This window comes from Mustela erminea, chromosome 13 (genome assembly GCF_009829155.1).
Source record: "Mustela erminea isolate mMusErm1 chromosome 13, mMusErm1.Pri, whole genome shotgun sequence".
NCBI classification, from domain to species: domain Eukaryota; kingdom Metazoa; phylum Chordata; class Mammalia; order Carnivora; family Mustelidae; genus Mustela; species Mustela erminea.
In genome coordinates, this window is record NC_045626.1 from 44,420,878 (window position 1) to 44,443,202 (window position 22,325).

General features: G+C 45.1%; 1 protein-coding gene and 1 long non-coding RNA gene across 4 annotated transcripts in view; one reads left to right on the top strand and one right to left on the bottom strand.

The window, feature by feature from the left end:
* Positions 1-22,325, top strand: part of KCTD1 (potassium channel tetramerization domain containing 1) — a 178,060-nt gene that overhangs the window by 16,939 nt on the left and 138,796 nt on the right. The window lies entirely within an intron of this gene.
* LOC116571829 lies at positions 706-12,307 on the bottom strand. Of its 3 annotated transcripts, XR_004278007.1 has the most exons (4): positions 12,271-12,307; positions 10,748-10,943; positions 4,335-4,481; positions 706-2,028 (listed from the first exon to the last, which is right to left on the bottom strand). It is a non-coding gene; the product is annotated as an uncharacterized LOC116571829 (long non-coding RNA). The 3 variants fall into 3 exon arrangements; XR_004278008.1 differs by lacking the exon at positions 12,271-12,307 and having other exon boundaries at positions 10,799-10,966; XR_004278006.1 differs by lacking the exon at positions 12,271-12,307 and having other exon boundaries at positions 10,748-10,966.

The window sequence follows — 22,325 nt, forward strand, 5'->3', positions numbered from 1 at the left end:
CACACCCACCTGACACGGGACGGAGTCACACCGCTGACTGCCGCATGGTAAAGACACGAGTCAAGCCTAGATGCGTCTGACCCCACAGCGAGGGCGGCTAACGACTGTTCCTTCAATGGCCCACAGTGCAGGGCCTTCCGAACAGAAACGCCAAGTGATGGGGAGGAGGGGAAGAAAACGGGAGGGCGTGCTCAGCCCTGGAATATTCTCACAGGTGTGCTTTAAGGAAGTCTTGAAGTTACCACGCAAACACTCTGGTGAGTGAGAAACACAATGTTTAAAGAGGAGAAGGGAGATGTTCAAGTGTCAAGGAAATTAAGAAGGTCCGGCATAGAGTGAAATCTGAAAGGGAACCTTCTGGATGAGAGAAAGAAGCTTCCACGGCACCGAGCTTTTGAACTTCATTACGTGCAGGGATGCTAGAGGCTGAACATGGAAAATGGGTGCCAAGGCTTCGGACATATTAATGGAGGCTTCATTTGTAACTGATTTTTATTTTTTTTTTTTTATTTTTTTTTTTTAAAGATTTTATTTATTTGACAGAGAGGGATCACAAGTAGGCGAAGAGAGAGAGGACGTAGGCTCCCTGCTGAGCAGAGAGCCCGATGCAGGACTTCGATCCCGGGACCCTGGGATCACGACCTGAGCCAAAGGCAGAGGCTTAATCTACTGAGCCACCCATGCACCCTGTAACTGATTTTTAAGAACAAACTGCATATAGGTGGGAGAGAGCTGTCTAAAGTTTTGAAGTGACACCGGGGAGAGCCAGCCCATGGTCTCAGTCACCCCCAGGAAGCCAGTCTCAGACAGAAAGGGTACAAGTACCCACGGCATAATCTGTACCAGACGCTCTCCTGGCATCATCTCCTTCAGTCCTCACGATAGTCATCTGAGGAAGAAATTATCTCCGCTCTTCAGATGAGGAAACCGAGGCACAGAGGGTTTGGGGAACTTCCACAGGGTCACACCCCTCCTATACTAGCAAGGCTGGGATTCCAGCCCACAGCAGTAGACTCCAAAGTCAACGCACTTTCCTTTATAGACACTGTCTCCAACGTGGACTGACTGCTGAACTCACACAGAGGAGTGTGAGTTCACCACTAACACTGTGGTGTTCTGGAATCTTCTCTGATGACATGAACCAGGTTCATCCGACCGGAGCAACAAGACCATCTCTCCCTGTGGTCTTGTGGAGAGGGCACTAGCTTCTTAGTCACGGCCCAACTTCCCTCGGGTTCTCGTTCTTGAAATCGGTGGTGGGGAGGGTGACCACACTGGGTGGGCTGACCCCATAATAGAAGACTTAACACATTTTGCTTCCCTGCCCACATGCCTGTGCCGCCTCCTCCTCACAGCTAACCTCAGCACCACCCCCAGCAATCTGGATAGTACCCGTGCCATTTGAGAGAACATTCTTAGTTGTTCACAGTCCCTAGTGTTCACATAAAGCCAAAGTTAATGCTCTGGAGTATTTCCATCATCCTGTGACAAATCTGGACTGGGTATCAGTATCAGTCCAAAGGACATAGCGTCAGGAGGAGGCAGGAGAGAAAGTGCAAAATATGGGGGCACTGCGGATTTACAAGTGCCATGCAGGGAAAAAAAAAATTAAAGACCATTTAAGTCATTTGAAAAGCAAGAGCCGTGTTCAGAATGTCAGCAGTGTATGGAGCACAGATGATTGGGGGGGGGGGTGCCCTGCAGTCATCCAAGGTGCCCTTGGAGTTGGCCACATGGCCAAGGGAGCACAGGGGTTAGAGCCCCAGCCTCAGAACACAGCTCACTGGAGTCTGCGTCCCTGCCCCACCGTCCAGCAGCCGCGGAATCACGGGCGAGCTGATCGACCTCTGCGGACCTCTGCTTCCTCTTCTTTACAGGGAGGGGGACAATACTTGAAAAAGTGAAGAATGGCCGCCGCAGCCACCGGCTACGCTGTGATAGGTCCAGTCCTTGGATGGGAAGGGCCCCAGGCAAAGATCTTCTGTATAGAGATATCTGTTCTGAACAGATAAACAGTTTGAGTGGAATCTTTAAAAAAAAAAAAAAAAAAAGTCAGCCTGAGAAACATTGTTGAAAGTGGTTGCCAGGGGCTCGGGAGGGTGGGGGCATTAGAGGAAGGGAGGTTAGTGGAAGGGGAAAACCTTCAGCTATAAGATGCGTAAGGTCTGGAGACCGAAGATATAACACACACTGTATTGTGTAATTGACATTTGCTAAGGGAGCAGAACTTAAATGTTCTCACCAAACAAAAAGAGATGCGTATGTCAGGCGATGGACATGTAATTAACTAAATGGGGGGGGTGCATTGACAATGTACACATCTATCAAATCATAACGTACACTTTCAATGTCTTATAGTTTTGTCAATGATACCTCAATAGAGCTGAAAAGAATGTTTAAATAAAAACAGGCATTATACAATAAATAAAACATGAAATATAGAATAAAACAAACAAAACCAATCTGAGTCACTGTGGGTCAGCCAGCACCCTTCCAGCACCCCGGTCTCACCCAGCTCTGCCAAAGAGACCCTGTCACTAGTGGGGGGGATATGTTGCTTGTCAGGACACCCTCCTGGGACAGGTGCCTAGGCACGGGGCCGCAGATGACCACACGCACCTGAGTCCTCCGGCTCCTCGGGGCATCAGTTTGACCCCACGGTCAGGGTAGAGACCCAGAGAGTGCTCTGAAGGGGAGAAACAGGACCCGGAGCCCACATGTGCTCCTGTCCAGGCTCAGGGCGCCCCTGCCTCATTGCAGGGCCAGCACCAGCCAGCATGGGCACTGGGGAGGGGCTAAGAAAATTCCAGACAAGTTGCTCCCGGGTGAGGGGCCCTCAGAGACACAGGGCCTGGATCAGGGGCCCAGTGTCACTTAGGTGTAGATAGCACTGGCTGCGGTGTTCATCACTCACAGAATTAGAACAACAATCAGAAAAGGTCAGTCTTCAACTCCGTGGAAACAAATCAGCCACAAGGCCAGTCTGAGTATGTATGACCCAGAACAGAGAGAAGGACATTCGGCAACCATAGATGTAATTAATGTGCCCATCTCCCAACCGATTTGTGTGACTGTTGCTGTTCTATGACGGCAGCTCGATGTACTTTAATCTTTCATCCTCCTGAAGGGAAAAAAGAAAGGAAAGAAGGGAGGGGGGAGGGAGAGAGGGAGGAAATGGATTACCAAGGTGTCCAATCATCACAATCCTCCTGTGCCTGGGTGACAAGCTGAATAAATCCAAGCTTGTGTGACTAGAGATGTATTCCTGGTGGTCTCCAGTGGGCATCAGCCCACCTCCCAGGGCTCCTATAAGGATTAAAATGCTTGCACCATTGCTGGGGTGGGCTGCCCTAAGTTATTTCAGAGCACTTCAGCCTTGCAGACCCATTCACCCCATGTTCTGCTACTGCTCCTTGCTACTCAAACCAAGTGCGGTCTGTGGACCAGTCAGATGGGCCTCCCTTGCGAGCTTGCTCCACATGCAGACTCTGGTGACCCCCCGCCCAGGTTGACCAAGTGCAAATATGGTTTTTAACCAGATCCCCACGCGATCCGTGTGCACATGCAAGGTAGAGGAGCACAGCTATCGCTTAACAGGAACGTGCTAATGCCACCTGTTCAGACATGGGGGACAGCGTGAGAAGAAGGCTACTGCGCCTGCCAACTAGCCACCCAAAGATTAGAATTACAGAGGACTTTCCAGCAATGGGCGTAGGCCGGCCACACCCACAACAGCCTGTCCGAGCCTGGGGGATTCAACTTGCTTATCCCTTCGTGAACCACTCCAGTAGCAAGAGTGGGTACATTTCACCAGCACGGGCTTATCCCTGTCTTCTTCGTTTCTCACCACAACCCTGCGAAGTGCGGCAGGGAAACCATCGTCCCCACTTTACAGATGAGAAAACAGAGTCTCACGTATACATGGTGCTTGGCTTCGTTTCACACAGTTGCCTAATGATGGAGACGGCTGAGGTTAGGGGGAGACTGAGGGCAGGGGCACTACTTTTAAAGGGGTGCCCCAAAACTCAGTAAGCAAGATCAATAATGTTTTCATACAATATTTTTTTGAAATCAAAATTAATGTAAAATACTCTGTGATGAACAAAATATCAGATTTTCAAGAAGAGCAGATCCAAGGGGTTTGGGGTTCAGGTGAGGCAAGTGAGATCTAGCGATGCACATGCAGGGTCAGATCCTATCTTTATTGAAATTTTTGATATTTTTGTTCAGGTGTGGGTTGTACGTGTGTGTGTTTTGTTTTGCTGCATTCTCTGGCTTTCCGAGTTTCTCAGCACTTCCTTAAGTTTTGAACCCAAGGCAAGTTTCTGACTTACCTCTGCTAATCTATGAGAAGGCATTTAGCAAGTAGGTGTATGTGTGGCTCATGGAGTTAGACCACCTGCTTCAAATCCGTGGTTTGCCACTTCCTCGCTGAGTTCATTGGGGCAAGTCGGTTAAGCTTTACGGCTTTAATTTCTTGTCTGTAAAATAGAAAGGGCTTTTAAAGTTCCATTCTGGACAAGTAAAGAAGGACCAATATGCAGTCCAAATACATAGTTGGAAGATCTAGTTTAACCCAAGGATCAAATTGAAAATATCAACAAGGGGCACCTGGGTGGCTCAGTGGGTTAAAGCCTCTGCCTTCGGCTCAGGTCATGATCCCAGGGTCCTGGGATCCAGTCCCGCATCGGGCTCTCTGCTCAGCAGGGAGCCTGCTTCCTCCTCTCTCTCTGCCTGTCTCTCTGCCTACTTGTGATCTCTGTCTGTCAAATAAATAAATAAGATTTTTTAAAAAGAAAAGAAAATATCAACAAGACGGGCAGCATTTTTTTGGAGAAATCCTCCATAAATTTTAAGTGCACAAATGTAATCATTCCACGTATACTGTGGTTTTTTGCTCACTCTTATCTCTTTTAGCTTGCTGCCCCTTTCCCCATCTTCTCCTTCCACTCTGCTTCCTTTGTAATCCGTATTAACATGCCTAACATGTATGTTTCCGTGTTTGCCTCCATATCCCGATAATGAATTGCAGACCCAACATACACATGCATATACATGTATGGACATTTGGATATGGGGGTGGGGTCATCATTTCACAAACATGGGATCACATCATTAATGCTTTTCTGCACCTCGTGTGTAAACAATCCATTGAAGAAATCCCTCCATGATGTTTGGTATACCTCTGTGCCTTCCTTTTTCATTGGTGGTACGCTAGTCCTTGGTATGGACTACAGTTGCCTATTCTGTATTCATGAGCACTTACCTGGTTTCCAGGCTTTGCCTCTCTGAATAGATGAATAGATGTCCTGATACAGATGTCCTAATAGCATAGCTTAGTTTTCCCTGTTCTCAAGTTGGCATAAATGGGAACACACAGGTCTGGACTCTATTTCGTATCTGGATTATTCTGTCAGCATACTGATTTTGAAATTAAACCATGTTGTTGGAGCGCCCGGGTGGCCCAGTCATTAAGCATTTGCCTTCCGCTCAGGTCATGATTCCAGGGTCCTGGGATCAAGTGCTACATTGGGTTCCCTGCTCCCCTGCTCAGCGGGAAGCCTGCTGGTCCCTCTCCAACTCCCTCTGCTTGTGTTCTCTCTCTCACCCTCTCTCAAATAAATAAATAAAAATCTATAAGTAAATAAATAAATAAACAAACCAAGCAGGTTGTTGCATGTCAAACAGTTCCTTTTTTACTTCTGAGTAGTATTCCACTGTTTGCATATACCACAGTTTGCCTGTGTAGTCTTCTGAGTATATATATATATATATTTTCAATTTTAATAGACAATGTTCGGTTTCTTTCCTTAAATGCTGTATAATTCACATATCCCGATGGTGTATGTTTCAGTTGTGTTGATTTTGACTGGCCTGCTGATCATGAGGCAATGTCTTGTTATTACTTAATTTGTATTTCCTTATGGTAAATTCAAGCATCTTTTTGGACATTTGTTGGCATTCTGGATACATGCTTCTATAAATTGCTGTTTGAGCTCTTTGATCATTTTCCTACTGAGTTGCCAATTTAAAAAATCTATTTATATAAATTAATTCCTATATTCTTATATACTTAATTCCTATATTATATAAATACTTACATACTTGGCCCTACCGGTGTCTTTTTTCCCCCAAATCTGTCGTTCATATTTTGATTTTGATTATATCTTTACCCGTACACATTTTTAATGCGGTCAGAGATATCTTTTCTTTTAGAGTCTCTGCGTTTTCCAATCTTCCTAAGGTTTCCCTGTCCACGGATTGTACACAAAGTCTCCCGGATATTGCTGCAATATTTTGTCTGGTTTTGTTGTTGACCATTAAGACCTGACTCTCTGGGGAATGTATTTTTGTATGTGGTGTAAAATAGGCATTTTATTTTATTTTATTTCAGATGGATAGATGGTTATACTGGAATCATTTTTTAAATAATTTATTATTTCCCCACTAAATTGAACTACCACATTTGATATACAATGTATATTAAGTTCTCCTACACAAGATTACTTCTGGATTCTTTCCTTTGCCATTGACCCACTTCTCATTCCCATACTACTATCGTATTTATTTTGTAAGGTTTTATAGTATATATACTCTGATGTACGGTAGGACAGTTCCCCTGTTGCTGTTCTTTTTTATTCTTTTCCTAGTTGTTCTTGAGCATTTATTTTCCCTGATGAAGTTTAAAATCATTTTATCCAGTCTCCACTCACCCTTACTAAAAAGACTACAATTCTAATTGTAATGGTATCATATTTGTATATTTTGGGAGAGAGTTAATAGTGTTGTGATATTCCACATTCCCATCCAAGGATATGGTCTATCTTTCCATTTGTGCAGACTTTGTTTTGGGACCTGTAATAACATTAGTTATATTCATATAAATGTGCCGTTATTATTAACAGTATTCCTTGATATTTTTGCCCCCTACTTTGTAAATAGAATATTTTCCTTTTCCATTTCTATATCCTTATTATCAGAATAAATAAAAGCTAGTAATTTATACATATTGATCTTGTAGCCTCAGATTCTTAACTTCTCATATTAATTATAATGTTTTTAAAAAGTACTAGGATTGCTTCCCCCTCTGTCTCTGCCTGCCTCTCTGCCTACTTGTGATCTCTCTCTCTGTCAAATAAAATAAATAAAATCTTTAAAAAAAAAAAAAAATAGGGAGGCACCTGGGTGGCTCAGTGGATTGAGCCGCTGCCTTCGGCTCAGGTCATGATCTCGGTGTCCTGGGATCGAGCCCCGCATCGGGCTCTCTGCTCAGCAGGGAGCCTGCTTCCCCCTCTGTCTCTGCCTGCCTCTCTGCCTACTTGTGATCTCTCTCTCTGTCAAATAAAATAAATAAAATCTTTAAAAATAAAAAAATTTTAAAAAGTACTAGGATCTCTTGAATTTTACATCATCAGCAAAACTGCACAGTATTTATTTCTTTTTTCAAGTGTTTTTTGTTGTTGCTGTTGCTGTTGGTACTTGTTTTCTTTTTTTATTACACTCACTAGCTCCCCCAAGACAAAGTCAAACTGCAGTGGTCACAAAAGGCTTTCCTGTCTAGATCTTGATTTTAGAAGAAAGGGTTTTATTGTAGCCATGAAGACAATTAGTGGAGAGTTTTTTTGGAAATATTTTTACTCTATTTAAGTGTTTTCCTTGTAGTCATCTTTTCTTAGAGTTTAATTAGGAATGTCTCCTATATTAAATGCCTTTTAAGCATCTATTGATAAGATCATATCAACGCTCTCCCTTAATTTAACTAATGATATGTTAACCAATTTCCTGATATGAAAATACTTTTACATTCCTGAATAAACTCTAATTGGTTTATTGATATGGTGTTTGATTGTATTCTAATTAGAATTTTTGCATCTACCTTTATAAATAAAATGCAGTTTTTCACCAAGGAGATGTTCATAAATTTCTGTGGAAGAATTATATTGTCCAACGACGACCTCAAATATTACCACCATCAATCTTATGAGTCTTTGTTAAGTATTGGGAAAATACTCAGATCAAAGTAGCAGATACAAATTCTCCAAAATTCTAAAATTTTTGTTTGAAAGCTTGAATTTTTATCATCGGCAACAAATAGCATGGGTTGCTTGCCTTGAAGCGATAGGCATCTTTCATTCATTTTCTAGAAAATGTCTGCTAGTGACCCAAGGATTAATAACCGCAACGTGCCTGTCGATCTTTCTCTCACGTAAAAGTGGCGTTCCATGAAAAAGTGGCCGGTGCATCTCACAGCTGAGTCACACAGCTTTTCCTTGGGACAACCTTCATTCTTCAGTGTGTGGCAGAAGTGCTTTCCGCACACTCTGCAGCTAGCCTCACAGAATACTAAAGAGACGTGTACTCAAGGGTCGAGATTTCATAAAACTAATGATTTGGACTGCTTCATCAAGGGCATTCTTCAGTGAGCCGACATTTTGTAGAGCTGAGCATGCAGCAGTGAGAGGCAGTGGCCGCTTGGACTGTTGGTGGCATTGCCTTTCTTCTCGGTCAGGTTCTGGCTCTGTCACCCATTGTTGCTTTTACACCGTCCGTGTAAATGTCAACACAGGGAAAGAAGCCGGTAACCTCTCAGCGTTCTTTTGATTACAGTTTTGACCTTGCAGAACTCCTGAAAGGGCCACAGGGACCCCCAGAGTCCCGTGGGCCATACTTTAGAAACCACTGCTCTAGCCAGACTGAGTTCCATTTCTGTTTTTTGGAGACAGCCGAACTCGGTCCCACCTCAGGGACTTACACACATGCTGGTCCCTCCAGCAGGAATGCTGATGGCACACTTGGCCCGGTCCACTTTCCTCCTCATTCTTGAGCTTCCAGTTCAAATGTCTCTTTAGTTTTTTTTGTTTTGTTTTGTTTTTTAAAGATTTATTTATTGGACAGAGAGAGATCACAAGTAGGGAGAGAGGCAGGCGGAGAGGGGCGGGGGAAGCAGGGTCCCTGCTGAGCAGAGAGCCGGATGCGGGGCTTGATCCTAGGATCCTGAGATCATGACCTGAGCCAAAGGCAGAGGCTTAACCCACTGAGCCACCCAGGCGCCAAATGTCTCTTTCACAGGGAAGCTACTTCTTGCCTACTGCTCGGTTAGGTTTCGTTCCCGTGTTCTGTACTTGCAGTTCTGTACCAGCATAGCTCTTATGCCATTTCCTTTTACTCATGGGTTGATCCATCAACCTCTGCTCTCCCAAGAATGTAAGCGTCCTGATCCCATGCCCCTTTTCTGCTTCGATGTCCCCCTCCCCTAGCACAGTGCACTCAAGCAGTATCATTGAAAAACGCAGGATGGGATGATCTGGTTTGCCTAGGACTGGCTGGCTCATGTGGTAAGCCCTGAAGGGCTGAGGCCAAGGTCATGGGTTGGACCAACCTCAGTCCAGCCATCATCGGCTTTTACTTCCTGAGGCTGCCTGGCCGGTGAACTGGGATAAGGGCTGCAGGTGAATGAAGGCCAGTGGGATCCTATTCATAGGAAAAGCACTCAAAGCTTCCTCCCGAATCATTTGTCGTGGATGTGTTGTCTTCTGCGAAGCCAGGAAGACAACTCCAGCACTTCTGGATCATCGGAGACCTACTTAAACTTCCTGAGACTGTAAAACCTTTCTTATTTGTTCATTTACAGAAAATCCCCTGGTCCCCCAGCAAATACATGCGCCTTGCAGAACCTTGAAAAGTCATCAGAAACTATCCGGCAGTTATGAGCCATAGTTTAAAAACCTCTGAACTAACAAAATTATCATTCCGTCCCAGATTTAAACTGAATTGTGGTGATTATAGCGTATACTCTGCAGTTCTGCTTGAGAGGACAATTTAATTAGAAGCCTCTATCTGGAGGCTAACTCCACCCCCAGAAACCGCCCCCCCCCCCAATAATTCTTTAGGATGAAATTTCTAATGCTGTCTCTCAGCCTAAAGGTATGTTTTCTTGTAGAAAGTTGAGTAAGATTCCATTTAGGCTATTTTTAAAACTCAAGAAAAAGGGCAAAAGGAGGATTTCACCACTTAAGAAATCACTCAGATACTTTTTTGCTATTTTTCCCCCAAATGCAAGCTGCTCTCTTTAGAACTTTCAAATTGTCCTCTATAGTGCCTTTGTCCTGTTCAAAGAAATTTGGTTAAGCTGTAATGAAGTCATTGACAAAGTGTGTATTTGCTCCTATGAAGATTTGTTTCCACTCTTTTTTAATTTTTTAAAAAGATTTTTATTTATTTATTTGACAGACAGAGATCACAAGTAGGCAGAGAGGCAGGCGGGTGGTGGGGGGAAGCAGACTCCCCGCTGAGCAGAGAGCCCAATGCGGGGCTCGATCCCAGGACCCTGAGATCATGACCTGAGCCGAAGGCAGAGGCTTAACCCACTGAGCCACCCAGGCGCCCCTTATTTCCACTCTTTAGAAGACACTTGCATGCAGATGCTACATGGGGAATTAGGTTCAGAATCAAATCTACGAATAAACGTGTGTGTGTGTGTGTGTGTGTGTGTGTGTGTGTGTGTGTCTACGACAGACACATAACATCTTACCAATGAAACATCATTGGTTAACCACGGGGTGTTTGCTAGAAATGACCTTAGAGATCATTTGGCCTGAGTCTTGTTTTACAGGTAAGAAGACTGAGGCCCAGGGAGGTACAAAAATGTGTTAGCCGAGATGAAAAATAAACGAATAATCCTGAAACGTATGCCCTTTTACAGAGAACATAGACTAATAAAGCAGAAGTGACATCTACAGCCATTTACCATTCTAGAGGGAGAGGAGGGCCCGTAGCCCAGGAGGGTTATAATTCTCACCACTCCTGGCAGAGCACAGGCGACGAGGTTGGCGGGAGAACCAAGGGCGTCATCCTGGCCGCAAGCAGATCCCTGGGGGGGGAGGGGGTGGTATTGCTTCGTCTTCTTTCAGTTGGGCACAGGAAAAGAATTCTGCCAGCAAGTTCTGGGGCCCAGAGAGAGGACCAAGGGCCTGCCTCTTTTATGGGTTCCTGAGCTCAGTCGTGGCTTCCTCAAAAGTGGCCGAGAATTTGGGGCCTAGATCTCACATGTACTAAAACGCACCATCTTTTCAAATCACACCACTAAAAAGCAGTCACATACATAAAATTCAAACCCAGCTTTCGAACCTAAATTCAACTAGATGTTAAGCTGCATCGTGTCTTTAAAAAAAAAAATAATCTGCTGCCCACAACTAATGTAGGGGATGGTCAGATAATCAAAGGTTCAGTTCCCTGCAAAGGGGCATTTCCTTGGAAGGCCCAGGTTCCACCAAGTGAATTCTTCTGGAATCATGACCAATGCATTTGGGTACGGATAGATAGCAAATGGTCAAGTTGGCCTAGGGTGTAATTAAAGATGGTATTATATGGGTTAAACCAGACAAAACAGCCAAAGTTGGATGGTTTTGATTGCCCCCAAAATTACTCCATCTGGTTCAGTCTCCTCTTACAAATGCTCCCTCGGAGGGAGGCTGTGAATCTAGAATCATGGTGTATCTCCTAACAGTTAAAGTTGATGAGCATTAAGCTTTGTGACACACCAAAAACATAAGATGTCTCAAAGGCTAGAGTCAAATTAAGGAAAGTCAATAAAATCATAAAAAATCAGAGGGTCACAGAACACAGTACGATGGAGCTATCCTCCAAGTTCTAGTTTCCAAGTGCTCTAGAACTAGAACCCAAAGGGCAAGGGGTCCTTAGTTCAGTCAGGGAAAGTTCGAGAAGGGGGTGGGGTGTTAAGACAGGCCTTGAAATCTTCAAAAGATTCATAGAAAGAGGGAGAGGTAATTAAGGGAAGAGGAAGAAACATCTGGATGTACTCCTCTACCCCAGCTGAGCCACAGCCCTCTGGCAAGCTTTCCCACTGGCTATTCCCTTCAGAATCTTCTTCCTCTTTGGCTACCCATGGCTAACTCCTGTTTCTCATTGAGTATTACATGTTCCTTCCTCAGAGAAGACTTTCCTGACTACTCGATCTGAAACAGCCTTCCTCTGCTGGCCTTTCTGTATCCTTTCCTTTCCTTTTCTTTAGAGAACTTGCTAGTATATCAAATTACCTTGTTTATTTACTTCTTGGTTTTTGTTTGTTTGTTTTGGGGTTTGTTGCTGTTGTTTTGGTATAGGCAGCGGCTAGCCTCCTGAGAGCAGGGCTTTGCTGGAACAGTGCCTGGTCTGTAACAGACTTCTGTGTTAGGATGTTCTCCACCCCCGGGGACAGAAAGTCCTATCAAACTAGCGTAAGCGAGAAAGGGGTTACATGGGCTCATGTACCTGTAAAGTCCAGAGTCCCAAGCCATCAAGGCAGGCTTCACATTCATGCCCACCTCCCCCGGGAGAGACAGCAGCTCTGTCCTAGGAGGCAGGGATCCCAAATGCAGTCTGACTGGCTGGTCTGGGTCACTCTGCTGGTTCTCCCCAAAGCAATGATGGCAGCAGGAATGGAGACGTGCTGGGCGGGGGGGACTATGTGAAGAAGTGGAAACCAAGCAGGACGTGCTGGATCCTGTCAGGAGGGAGAAATTGGGGGGGGGGGGTTGAAAGCGCTTGTACATCACCCCCGAGATGCACATGCGTGAGGATGCCTGGAACTGAGGGGAGGCTTCTTAGAGTTGGGGGGCGGGGTGGGGGTTGCAGCGTCATCAGGCACTAAGACAATGTGGCGAAAATGGGGTGGTGACGTTGAAGATCTTAAAGGAGAAGAACGTAATCATCATCCCAATAGGCCACAGGAAGCCACTGAAGATTTGAAGCAGGGGCGTAGCAGCATCGAGGAGGGTTGAGGAAGATTTGGTAGGCAGCGGTCTGCAGACACGGCGAGACAAACGTGGGGGTGGGGAGGTCCATGAAGAGACTGTCCAGGCACTCGGGAAAGGCCCAGGTCGGACTTGAAATATGGAAGAATGTCAGCAACAGAAAAGATGTTCAAAGCAGAGATGAGCCAGATTTGGTGACCGATGGGATAGAGCTGAGGGAAAGGTGGCCTGTCCTCTCCCTTAGAACAAAACCAACCCTGGTAGGCCTGGAGGGTCCTGTGTGCCTCCTCCACGCCCGTCTTGCTTTCTCACTTGCTCACTACGCTGTGCACACAGCCCTTCTTTCAACTCCCCTGCTTCTCAGGCACACCCTTTCCAGCCCTCCCCACTCCCCTCCCAGCATCTTCCCAGCCCTGCTCTGCGCCCCTCCCCCTCTTCTTGACTGTAGAACTCACCAGCACTTAGAGTGGTCTGTGTCTTTCTTACCTCCTTATTTCTTGCCCTCCCCACCAGACTGGCCCTGAGAGCCATGGCCCGCCGGGCACCCGGGGCTGGGTTCGGAGGAAGTGTCCTTTTGAATGACCTGTCAGCAGGCAAGGATGCTGGGAAGAGAGAGGGTTTATGGGGGAAAGGCAACGCCTTTGCGGTGGGTCAGGCTGGGTCTCTGGAAGACACCCAAGTGAAAATACAAAGAATTAGAGCATTAGAGATCTTAGTCCAGTGTTTTTCCAAAATGAGGCCCGTGTTCTTGGCTTAGACTCTCTTACCTCTGCCTCCACCCCTTTCACTCGTCCTGATGGTTCATCTGCCTGATCACTCTCTTTCTTCTTCTTGCTTCTGTGGTGTCTAGTAGAGATTTTAGATGACTTGCTCTTCATACTTTCATTGGATTGAGAAATGCTCAATCCCTTTATTTTGCAAATTAAATACATACATTTTGCAAATTAAATATATATGTATTCCAGAGATGCTAAGTGACTTACTCAAAGGCACGCATCTAGAAGAGAGAAAACCTGAACTAGAATCCATGCTTTTTTTTTTTTTTTTTTTAAACTGCCGTTCATTAGCTCCTGTTCAGTACAGAAGCGTAAGTCCAGCCTTGGGAATGGGTTGCCTGAAATCCTGAACTTCTTGATTCCTTTCTGGAACCGATTTTATTCCTCCACAAAGAGGCCACAGAAAGTACACAAGAACCCGCGGATGCATATTTGGTTCCTTTTTAACCTGGATAAACATGTGCTTTGGGAAGTACATGATGACACTGTCAAAGAAGGATTTAGTGTTTTCAGTGAGAAAGTGTGCTTACACACCAACTCTGCAGTAACAGTGATTATTTTAAAAGACGTTCGTTACCCAGGGCGTCTGGGGGTGGCTCAGTGGGTTAAAGCCTCTGCCTTCAACTCAGGTCATGATTCCAGGGTCCTGGGATCGAGCCCCACATCAGGCTCCCTGCTCGGCAGAAGCCTGCTTCCTCCTCTCTCTCTGCCTGCCTCTCTGCCTACTCATGATCTCCGTCAATAAGTAAATAATAATTAAAAAGTCTTTTAAAAATAAATAGATAAATAAATAAATAAAAGACATTGCCCAACATCGCAATAGCCGACAGGTTGGTGCTCCCAGCAGCTCTGGCCTGCCGCCTTGTGCATACTTCATATTAGTGCACTCTGTCAGGAGTGGGGCGGGGGTCAAGGTCAGAGCCTTCCCTGGCTTTCACCTTTCTTCCTCTCCCTGCACATCACCCTTCCTTCTCTCCTTCCTCCCCACAGTCTAAATGACAGAATCCGCTCATGGACGGCTTGGATTTTGTGTGACCGTGAAATCCCTGCCACCCGACCCTCCTCAGTTTTTAGCCATTCATTCAACAAGTATTCAGGAAAAAATTCAGTAGAAAGTGCTGAATTCAGGAGTCAGGGCATCCCCTGTCCCTGACTTCAAAGAGTTCAAGAAGTAATTGCCACCGGCCACTGGGTGGCTTTGAGCCACAATAACCCCACCCTCAGTTTCCTCATCCCCTCAAATCTTGGTGCCTACATTGTGCCAGATATCGTGCCAGGGTGTGAGCGTGAGGGAAAAACAGAACAAAAACACCTCATCAAACAAGAGTCCCTAGAAACTCCAGGCTCCCCTCAGAGAGCTGAGAGCTCAGTGTACAAAGGGACGTAAGCAAACAGATCATCACAACCTTGTGGAGTTGCTTTTGAGGACCACTTTATGAGAAGGACAGTGTACACCATATTCCACAGAGAAATGGAAGCAGGATGGGTGGGATGATTTGGACTACAAGTGACAGCAACAAGAAGTGACTTCAACAGGAAGGCCACCCTTACCTCACAGGACAGGAAGTCTAGACATGCACTCTGTAGCCGGTGAACTTGGTGGTTCATCGAGAGTGGCTGTGTGCTTCCATTCTCCACGCCACCATGTTCAGAGTTTGGTGGTGCCTTCCCTATGATCCAGACAGTGCCTTGGCCATGAGGAAGGGGCATTTCCTCCCAAGCTTCTATTTTACAAGCCCCACCCACCTGCAGCCGTCTCCTCTGGTCCTGCTACCCGGAATTGGGTGCCATACCCGGGATACTGCCCCAGCAACACAACACTCCAGCCAGCCTCCCTCAGGGGCAAGAGTTTGGGAAGCCTGAACACAGGCCGTTTCTAAGAGCCACGGAAATGGGGAGATACGGCTACTCTTAGACAACCTGCAGGATCAACCACGTATCTGTGTCTCCCTTTCCATTTTCTTCTTTTTGTTTTTCTATTTTCATTTTTTTGTTTTTCTCGTTTCTCTTTTCGTTTTCTTCTTTTTGATTTTCTATTTCCAAATCTTCAGAAGTGAGTATATAATCTTTTTTATAATCAGAAGTAAAGAAACAAGCACTACTTTGAAAAAGTTGTTAGGAAAACACCCAACCAGGAAAAATGGGAGCAGGAACACACTGGTAGAGCTTCTGCCCCAGATGAGCTTAGCATCTCCTTAGGACACACGAAACCATTTGTAAACAAGTAGAAGGCTTCCAGTGTGTGGGTTTGGGAGAGTTTCCCACAACAAGCAACACCAGCGGGGTGTCCTACAATTCAGTACAATTCTCAAGCTACCTTCCTAGAGGTAGTGTCAGATCCCACAGGTTAAGAAATTGGTCCTGTGAGACTGCCTCTTCCCTCAGACACCAGTCACAAGCCTGGGTTGTCACCTGTGCTTCTGCCCCTCAGCTCTAAATTGGAGGTTCACCATGATCCCCTCCTCAGGTCCAGTCAGTTTGCTAGAGCAGCTCCCAGAGCTCAGAGGAACATTTTACGTAACAGATCGCCGGTTTATTGTAAAAGGATACAACTTACGAATAGTCAGACAGAAGAGATACACAGGGCAAGGTATGTGGGAAGGGGGGGCAGAGTTCCTATGCCTTTGGGGTGTGCCATTGTCCCCAACACCTGCATGCCTTCCCTACTTGGAAGCTCTCCAAACCACGTCCTTTGGGGGTTTTCTGGGGGCTTCAAAATGTGGGTCCGAATAATTAAATCATTGACCCCTGGTGATAGATTCAACTTCCGCCCCTTATCTTGGGGGAGGGTAAGGAGCTGAAAGTTCCAACTCTCTAAATAGGTGGTTGGTTCTCCTGGCAACCAGCCCCCATCCTTAGATAGAGTCCCGAGGCCATCTCATTAACATAACAGAAGACAACACCTTCGTTGTTCTCCTCAGAGGAAAGTCCAGGATTTCTAGCTGGGTGCCTGAAACTGGGGCAGGGTTGGTGCAAAGACCAAACACTTATTTCTTGTAAGTCACAATACCACAACAACGAAGGCATAGATACACAACATAGCTAGACTACGGTTTTTTTCCCTACTACTGCAAATTAGATACCAGGACAGTATCAATTATGCTAATTATGCCAATTAGACGTAATTTTGTGAGAATTTAAGGAGGACAGAGGACAAATGGAGTTTCCATCTATAGGCAAGAAGAAATAGGCACTGACTTTCCAAGGAGGACTCTAAAATGCTCATCTTCCTATTTTTTTTTTTTAAAGAATGTTTTATTTATTTTTTTGACAGAGACACAGTGAGAGAGGGAACAGAAGCAGGGGAAGTTGGAGGGGGAGAAGCAGGCTTCCCGCTGAGCAGGGAGCCCAATGCGCATGACCCCAGCAGGGGGTGAGGGGCAGATGCTTAATGACTGACCACCCAGGCGCCCCTCATCTTCCTAAAGAAACACCAGGAAGGAAGGCATCTGAACAAAACCCCAGTTCTTCCACGTGTGACTTCCCAAATGTCAATAGACGACAACTCCTTCAGTTCTAAATCCGAACAACCTGAATTGGGAAACAGCTGAAAGGGGACACTAATTGGATTTGCAGCCCAGCAAGTCCTCTACCGGACTGTAAATAAAATGGGCTACCGCATCAGTCTTGAAACACTTTCTTGCCTTCAGGTCCTTCCGCATTCGTGTTTATCTCTGTCACAGGATCTGAGTGTCGGAGACAAAGAGGAAGATCAAGGCGTTGTCTATTCTGATAACCTGTTTCCTTGAGTCCTTGACCTGTGGTTTTCTAAAGATGGACTTAGAGGTGTGGGGTGGCCTGTGGGCTCTGGTCCCCTGCATGCATTAAACTTCTCTGGAGGTACAGATTTCCTCCAGTATCTGGAAGTTGGCTTTTAGCCACCTCACTTTTACTAACAGAGAAAGGACCTACATTAGTAACTGAGTTCCCTAATAGAAGGAAACCCAAATAGGATTTTTGCTTCTACGAAATGGTCTAGTTTAGGTCATTTCGGCTCCATGGCGGTTTCCTCGGAACGCTCTACTTTCAGGTAGTGGGAGGAACCTATGTATCTTCTTTTGGCCCCATGGGAATCTCTTAAATTTGTATAACACTTGATGATTTCCAAGGGCATTCCCACCTCCTCTACACAACCCCTTGCAAGAGAGCTGCCCGACTTATTGTACAACTGAGAGAAAGTAAGATTTGGAAAAATAAAATGACTTGGTCAAGATTACACGACTTTAAGTGGCAGAATCTATTTTTTTTTTCTTGACCTTGGCCTTCTTACTCATTCAAGTTCCTCATGAACATAGTCTTGATGCTCAGGCAGAGGAAGAGCCAGTCAACAAAGTAGCATTTTGTATTTCTTTCCTTTTTTTTTTTTTTTTTTTTTTAAAGATTTTATTTATTTACCCAACAGACAGAGATCACAAGTAGGCAGAGAGGCAGGTACAGAGAGAGAGAGAGAGAAGCAGGCTCCCTGTTGAGCGGAAAGCCTGATGCGGGGCTCGATCCCAGGACCCTGGGATCCTGACCTGAGTCGAAAGCAGAGGCTTTAGCCCACTGAGCCACCCAGGCGCCCCTCGGTATTTCTACTGTGTTGAGAAAGGTTAGATTTCAGAAGTTCACATGGACTTCCTGTCTTTCTTCCTGTTCTTTTTTTTTTTTTTTCTTTTCCCATTTCTCCCTCCCTCCTACCTACCTGTGTCTCATTGCTTAAAAAGTGCCTCGCTGCAGTGTTTGGAATAAAAACAAACACATTAAACCAAGTTCTCTCTTCCACCCACACCCTCTATTGCCTTACCCATTTTAGGTTCAATTATAACCAACATATGGGAGACACGGACACCGCATTCCAAATGCCAAAACCACTTTCTACCACATAGGAGACTGTGGCATAGTTTGAAAAATTAAATGCATTAAAATTATATTGTTGGCCACTTAAAATACCTCTCGTCATCTATAAAACATCATCCCCTCCGGTTTCCTCACGGTTTTTAGCTCAATAAATTTCCAGTGGAACAGAAGACTTATTTGCTGAACCTGGTTTTTTCCCATATAGCATTTTATAAGCTAAGTTGTTGGTAACCCCGCTTACTGAGAGCCTCTGCTCCCCAAAGAGAGCATGGGAGAGAAGTGTGCTTGAGCTGGGATACGCATCTTTGTTTGGCCGGTTGGCAGAATACATTCCTCTTGGCTGACATCATTAGTGTCGTGGATTAGTCCAATGCCTGTTTCTTGACCCTGAATATAACAGTACTCAAGACATAACCTATTTTTCCAGCCGTGTTTTGGAATGGGCTCGGCCTAGAGACATGACCTTGAACGTTTATCTTGGAATGGCCAGTTTGTTTAAAACGCATGGCCCACCACTCAAAGGTGTTAAGTGAGCAGAGAAAGACAAACTGAGCCAATCTTATCCTCTTCCTCATCCTCACTCCACCGGATCGAGGTCAGACAGAGGCCACTTAGCGGTCTAATAATAACATGGACAAGTTTTGCTTGTTCCTCACATTGATGAAACACAAAGAATTGAATTTCTATATAAACTCTATTGGACTGGGTTGAGTATCCCATTCCCTGTGAAATCGCCTCCCCACCAGGCAATCTCTGTGCCATGACTGGGAGAATGGGTAATAGAACGTGGGGAGTTCAAGGTTGCACTAGAAGTAATGGGTTACATATAATGTAATGTAACGGATGGGACTGAAGAAATAGTACAAAGTAAAAAAAAAAAAAAAAGGCATATGAAACAGCTGTCCACATCTGGCAAGAACACATACAACAAAGAAGAAGGGGGCTTGTGGAGGATGGGGTGTGAGGAGCGGCATGTGGGTAAAAGTAATCAATCTATTTTTTAAGGATTTAGAGATAAAAAAGATTTAAAGATAGAGCAAATGCGAGTGTGGGGAGGAGCAGAGGGAGAGGGAGAGAGAGAATCTCGAGCAAACTACCTGCTCAGTGCGGAGCCCGACTAGGAGTTCCGTCTCCCGACCCTGAGATCATGACCTGAGCTGAAACCGAGACTCAGCCCCTCAACCACATGAACCACTCAGGCATCCCCTCAATCAATCTATTAATCCCTCAGTCGAGAGAGGACCACACTCAGATCCAGGATGAAGAGCCATGAACTGAGGACCTTAGCGCCAGCAGTCCAACTAGGAAAAGAAGGGGAAGAAAAGGAAAAAAAAGAATTAAGGAAATATTGTTTTCCGAGAGAATTAAAAGCACTGAGGATCTCAATTCCCACTTTAATGAGCTAGTTCTGTAATATTTTCCCTAGAGTCCAGGTCATATCTTTGGGATTTTCTTTTGTTTCCATCCAACAAAAACACCTCTATTTTGAAATAAGTAAATGTCCGTGTTCCAACCACAGTGGGGTAGACTACTGTATAACTAACTTTTTAGGTGACCAGTACTTTATGGGGACAGGTATGCAACCGGAAGACACATTCTCCAGACATCTCCTGTTCCAGCTTTAAAACCAAAGTCGATTTTGCATTCTACTCACATTAGATCCTTGTTTGAACATTAAAATGCTCCAGACTTATGTCTTCAATTATTTGACTCTTCTCTCTCCTCTTCCACCAACAGCCCTCTTCCCAAAAGTCCCGAGTAAAACTGCCAGACTAGCAAAGTGTCCACATCATTGCTGTGCTTTCTAGTAGCCCTGATGTATCCCACTTTGACCACATTGCTGAGAGGGGTTGGAAGGAGTTCTGACCTAACTCAGGTCTGACCCTTTGACCCAGCCATTCCATAGGGCCGGGGCTCCGTTTTCTCACCTATAAAGTGGTGGGATTGGTTTACCTGGATGGTGTGGGTTAGGAAATTGTTTACAAAGCTTTGATAGTCTCTAAGATTCCCAGAAGTCCCTGGTATTTCCTGCCCAGGTGGGGAGAATATAATAATTTATGTCCCACTTCTCTGTTCTGTCCTTCTTACATTGATCCCACAGAATTTATTTGTCACATGGGATCAGATCCAGAGGTTTCCTTGTAGAAAATTCTGGGTTCGTTTTTATACGGGAGCATAAATGAAGATCCCATATAAGGTAAGTTTATCATTAAGACAAAAAAAAAAAGTAAATGAATCAGTGAGCAAATTGTCAGTGAAAGTTCTTAATTACCTTACAGTGGTGCCATACTTTAAATGGTGTAGAACTGCTAAGAGAAAAGGTGTCGGTACCTATATTTAGGGCAACAAGATAAGTGTAGTCACCACATTAATGAGTTCAATGGTGTGCTAATAGACATCCCGGTTTCCCTGGGTGGGAGCTGGACTAGCTAAAGATGGTTGTAAAATACTACCTCACATAACTCCTTTAAGATCATTCTAAAAGCTCTACTGGCTTTCCAGGATCAGACCCCAAAACCTACATTCTCCCCTCTTCTCCTACATCCTCACAAACCCAGCCATACAGGTCTCCTCTTAGGTCCAAAACAGGCTTACCCCACCGAGGGCTCCAAGCAGGGCTCACTCTGAGCCTCCGACTCAATTCCCCAGTCTTTCCCTCTGTACCCATCAAACTTCTGTGGTAAGGGTCATCTCAAAGTCCACACTGCCTCTCTGCACCCCTTCTTCCTTTAGGCGCTCAAAATACATGGTTTCATCCATTCGTTTGCTTTGTACCATAGCCCTGGATTCTTGTGCCTGTCCCCCCTCCAGAAGAAGAGCTCCTTGAAAGAAGGGATTGGGGTGATTTATATCATAGTCCCTCTGGTGCTTTTGCACCAAGTAGAAAATCAGTAAATATTTGTTCATTCATTCAACAAATATTAATTGAATGTATACCATATGCTGGATACCAGTCTGGGTGCTGAGAATATAGAAAAAATTTATATAGTAGTAATACATATTACGGCATATTTACTCTAGCCAGGGGATAGACAATAAATAAATTCGTATGTGTTGAATAAGTACGTATCAAAGCATGTATAGGTATGTGTTTTTTGACTGTCAGATGGCAAGTGGTAAATGACATGAATAAAGTAGGGTAAGTGAAAAGAATGTCATATGGAGTGGGAGCAGGGGGCTGCAGTGCTCTTTTAGATAGGGTCTCAGGGAAAGTCTGTCTCTGAAGGTGACGTTTGAGCATAGGCTTGAATGAAGTGACAGAGTGAGCCTCGTAGATAGATATCTGAGAGAATAACAAGCCAGCAGGAACTGTGTGTGCAAAGGCCCTGACGTGGGGATGTGCTAAATCGTTGTTGAATGAAAGCATAAAATTATGTTATTAATACATTTAATCAGCAGTCTGGTCCTATGAAAATGCCTCTTTTTTTTTGAGAGACAAAAAGAAAGCAGAAGGCGCAGGGGCGGGTGGGGGGAGGCGGTGGTGGCAGAGGGAATAAGAGAATCTTAAGCTGTCTCTATGCCCAGCAGAGAGCCCACACGCAGCTTGATCTCATGACCCTGAGATCATGACCTGAGCTGAAAACAAGAGCCGGACGCTTAACCAACTGAGCCACCCAGGCACCATCGAAAGTGCTTTTTTATTGTTGTTGTTGTTCAGAGCAGGACAAAAATTCCTGCTTGCCTTGTAAATGATACAGTAAAGCCAAAAATCTATAGCTATACAATTCAAAGAGCTTATACCCCAAAACTCCTAGACCTGAGTTCCTGCTGTATCCTTTACAGTGGACACTTCCCATTAGCAGTACAAGAAAAAACTGGGTGAATTTCAATCTCCAGAATGAAACCAAAAAATGTGATTCTGTTATTCCTTTCATGCCCCTCTCAGGGAAAGCCCAGGTCCCACATAGTGTTAAATCCCTCTCTGAGAAGTGCTGAGAGACAAGCAGAAATGACAGGG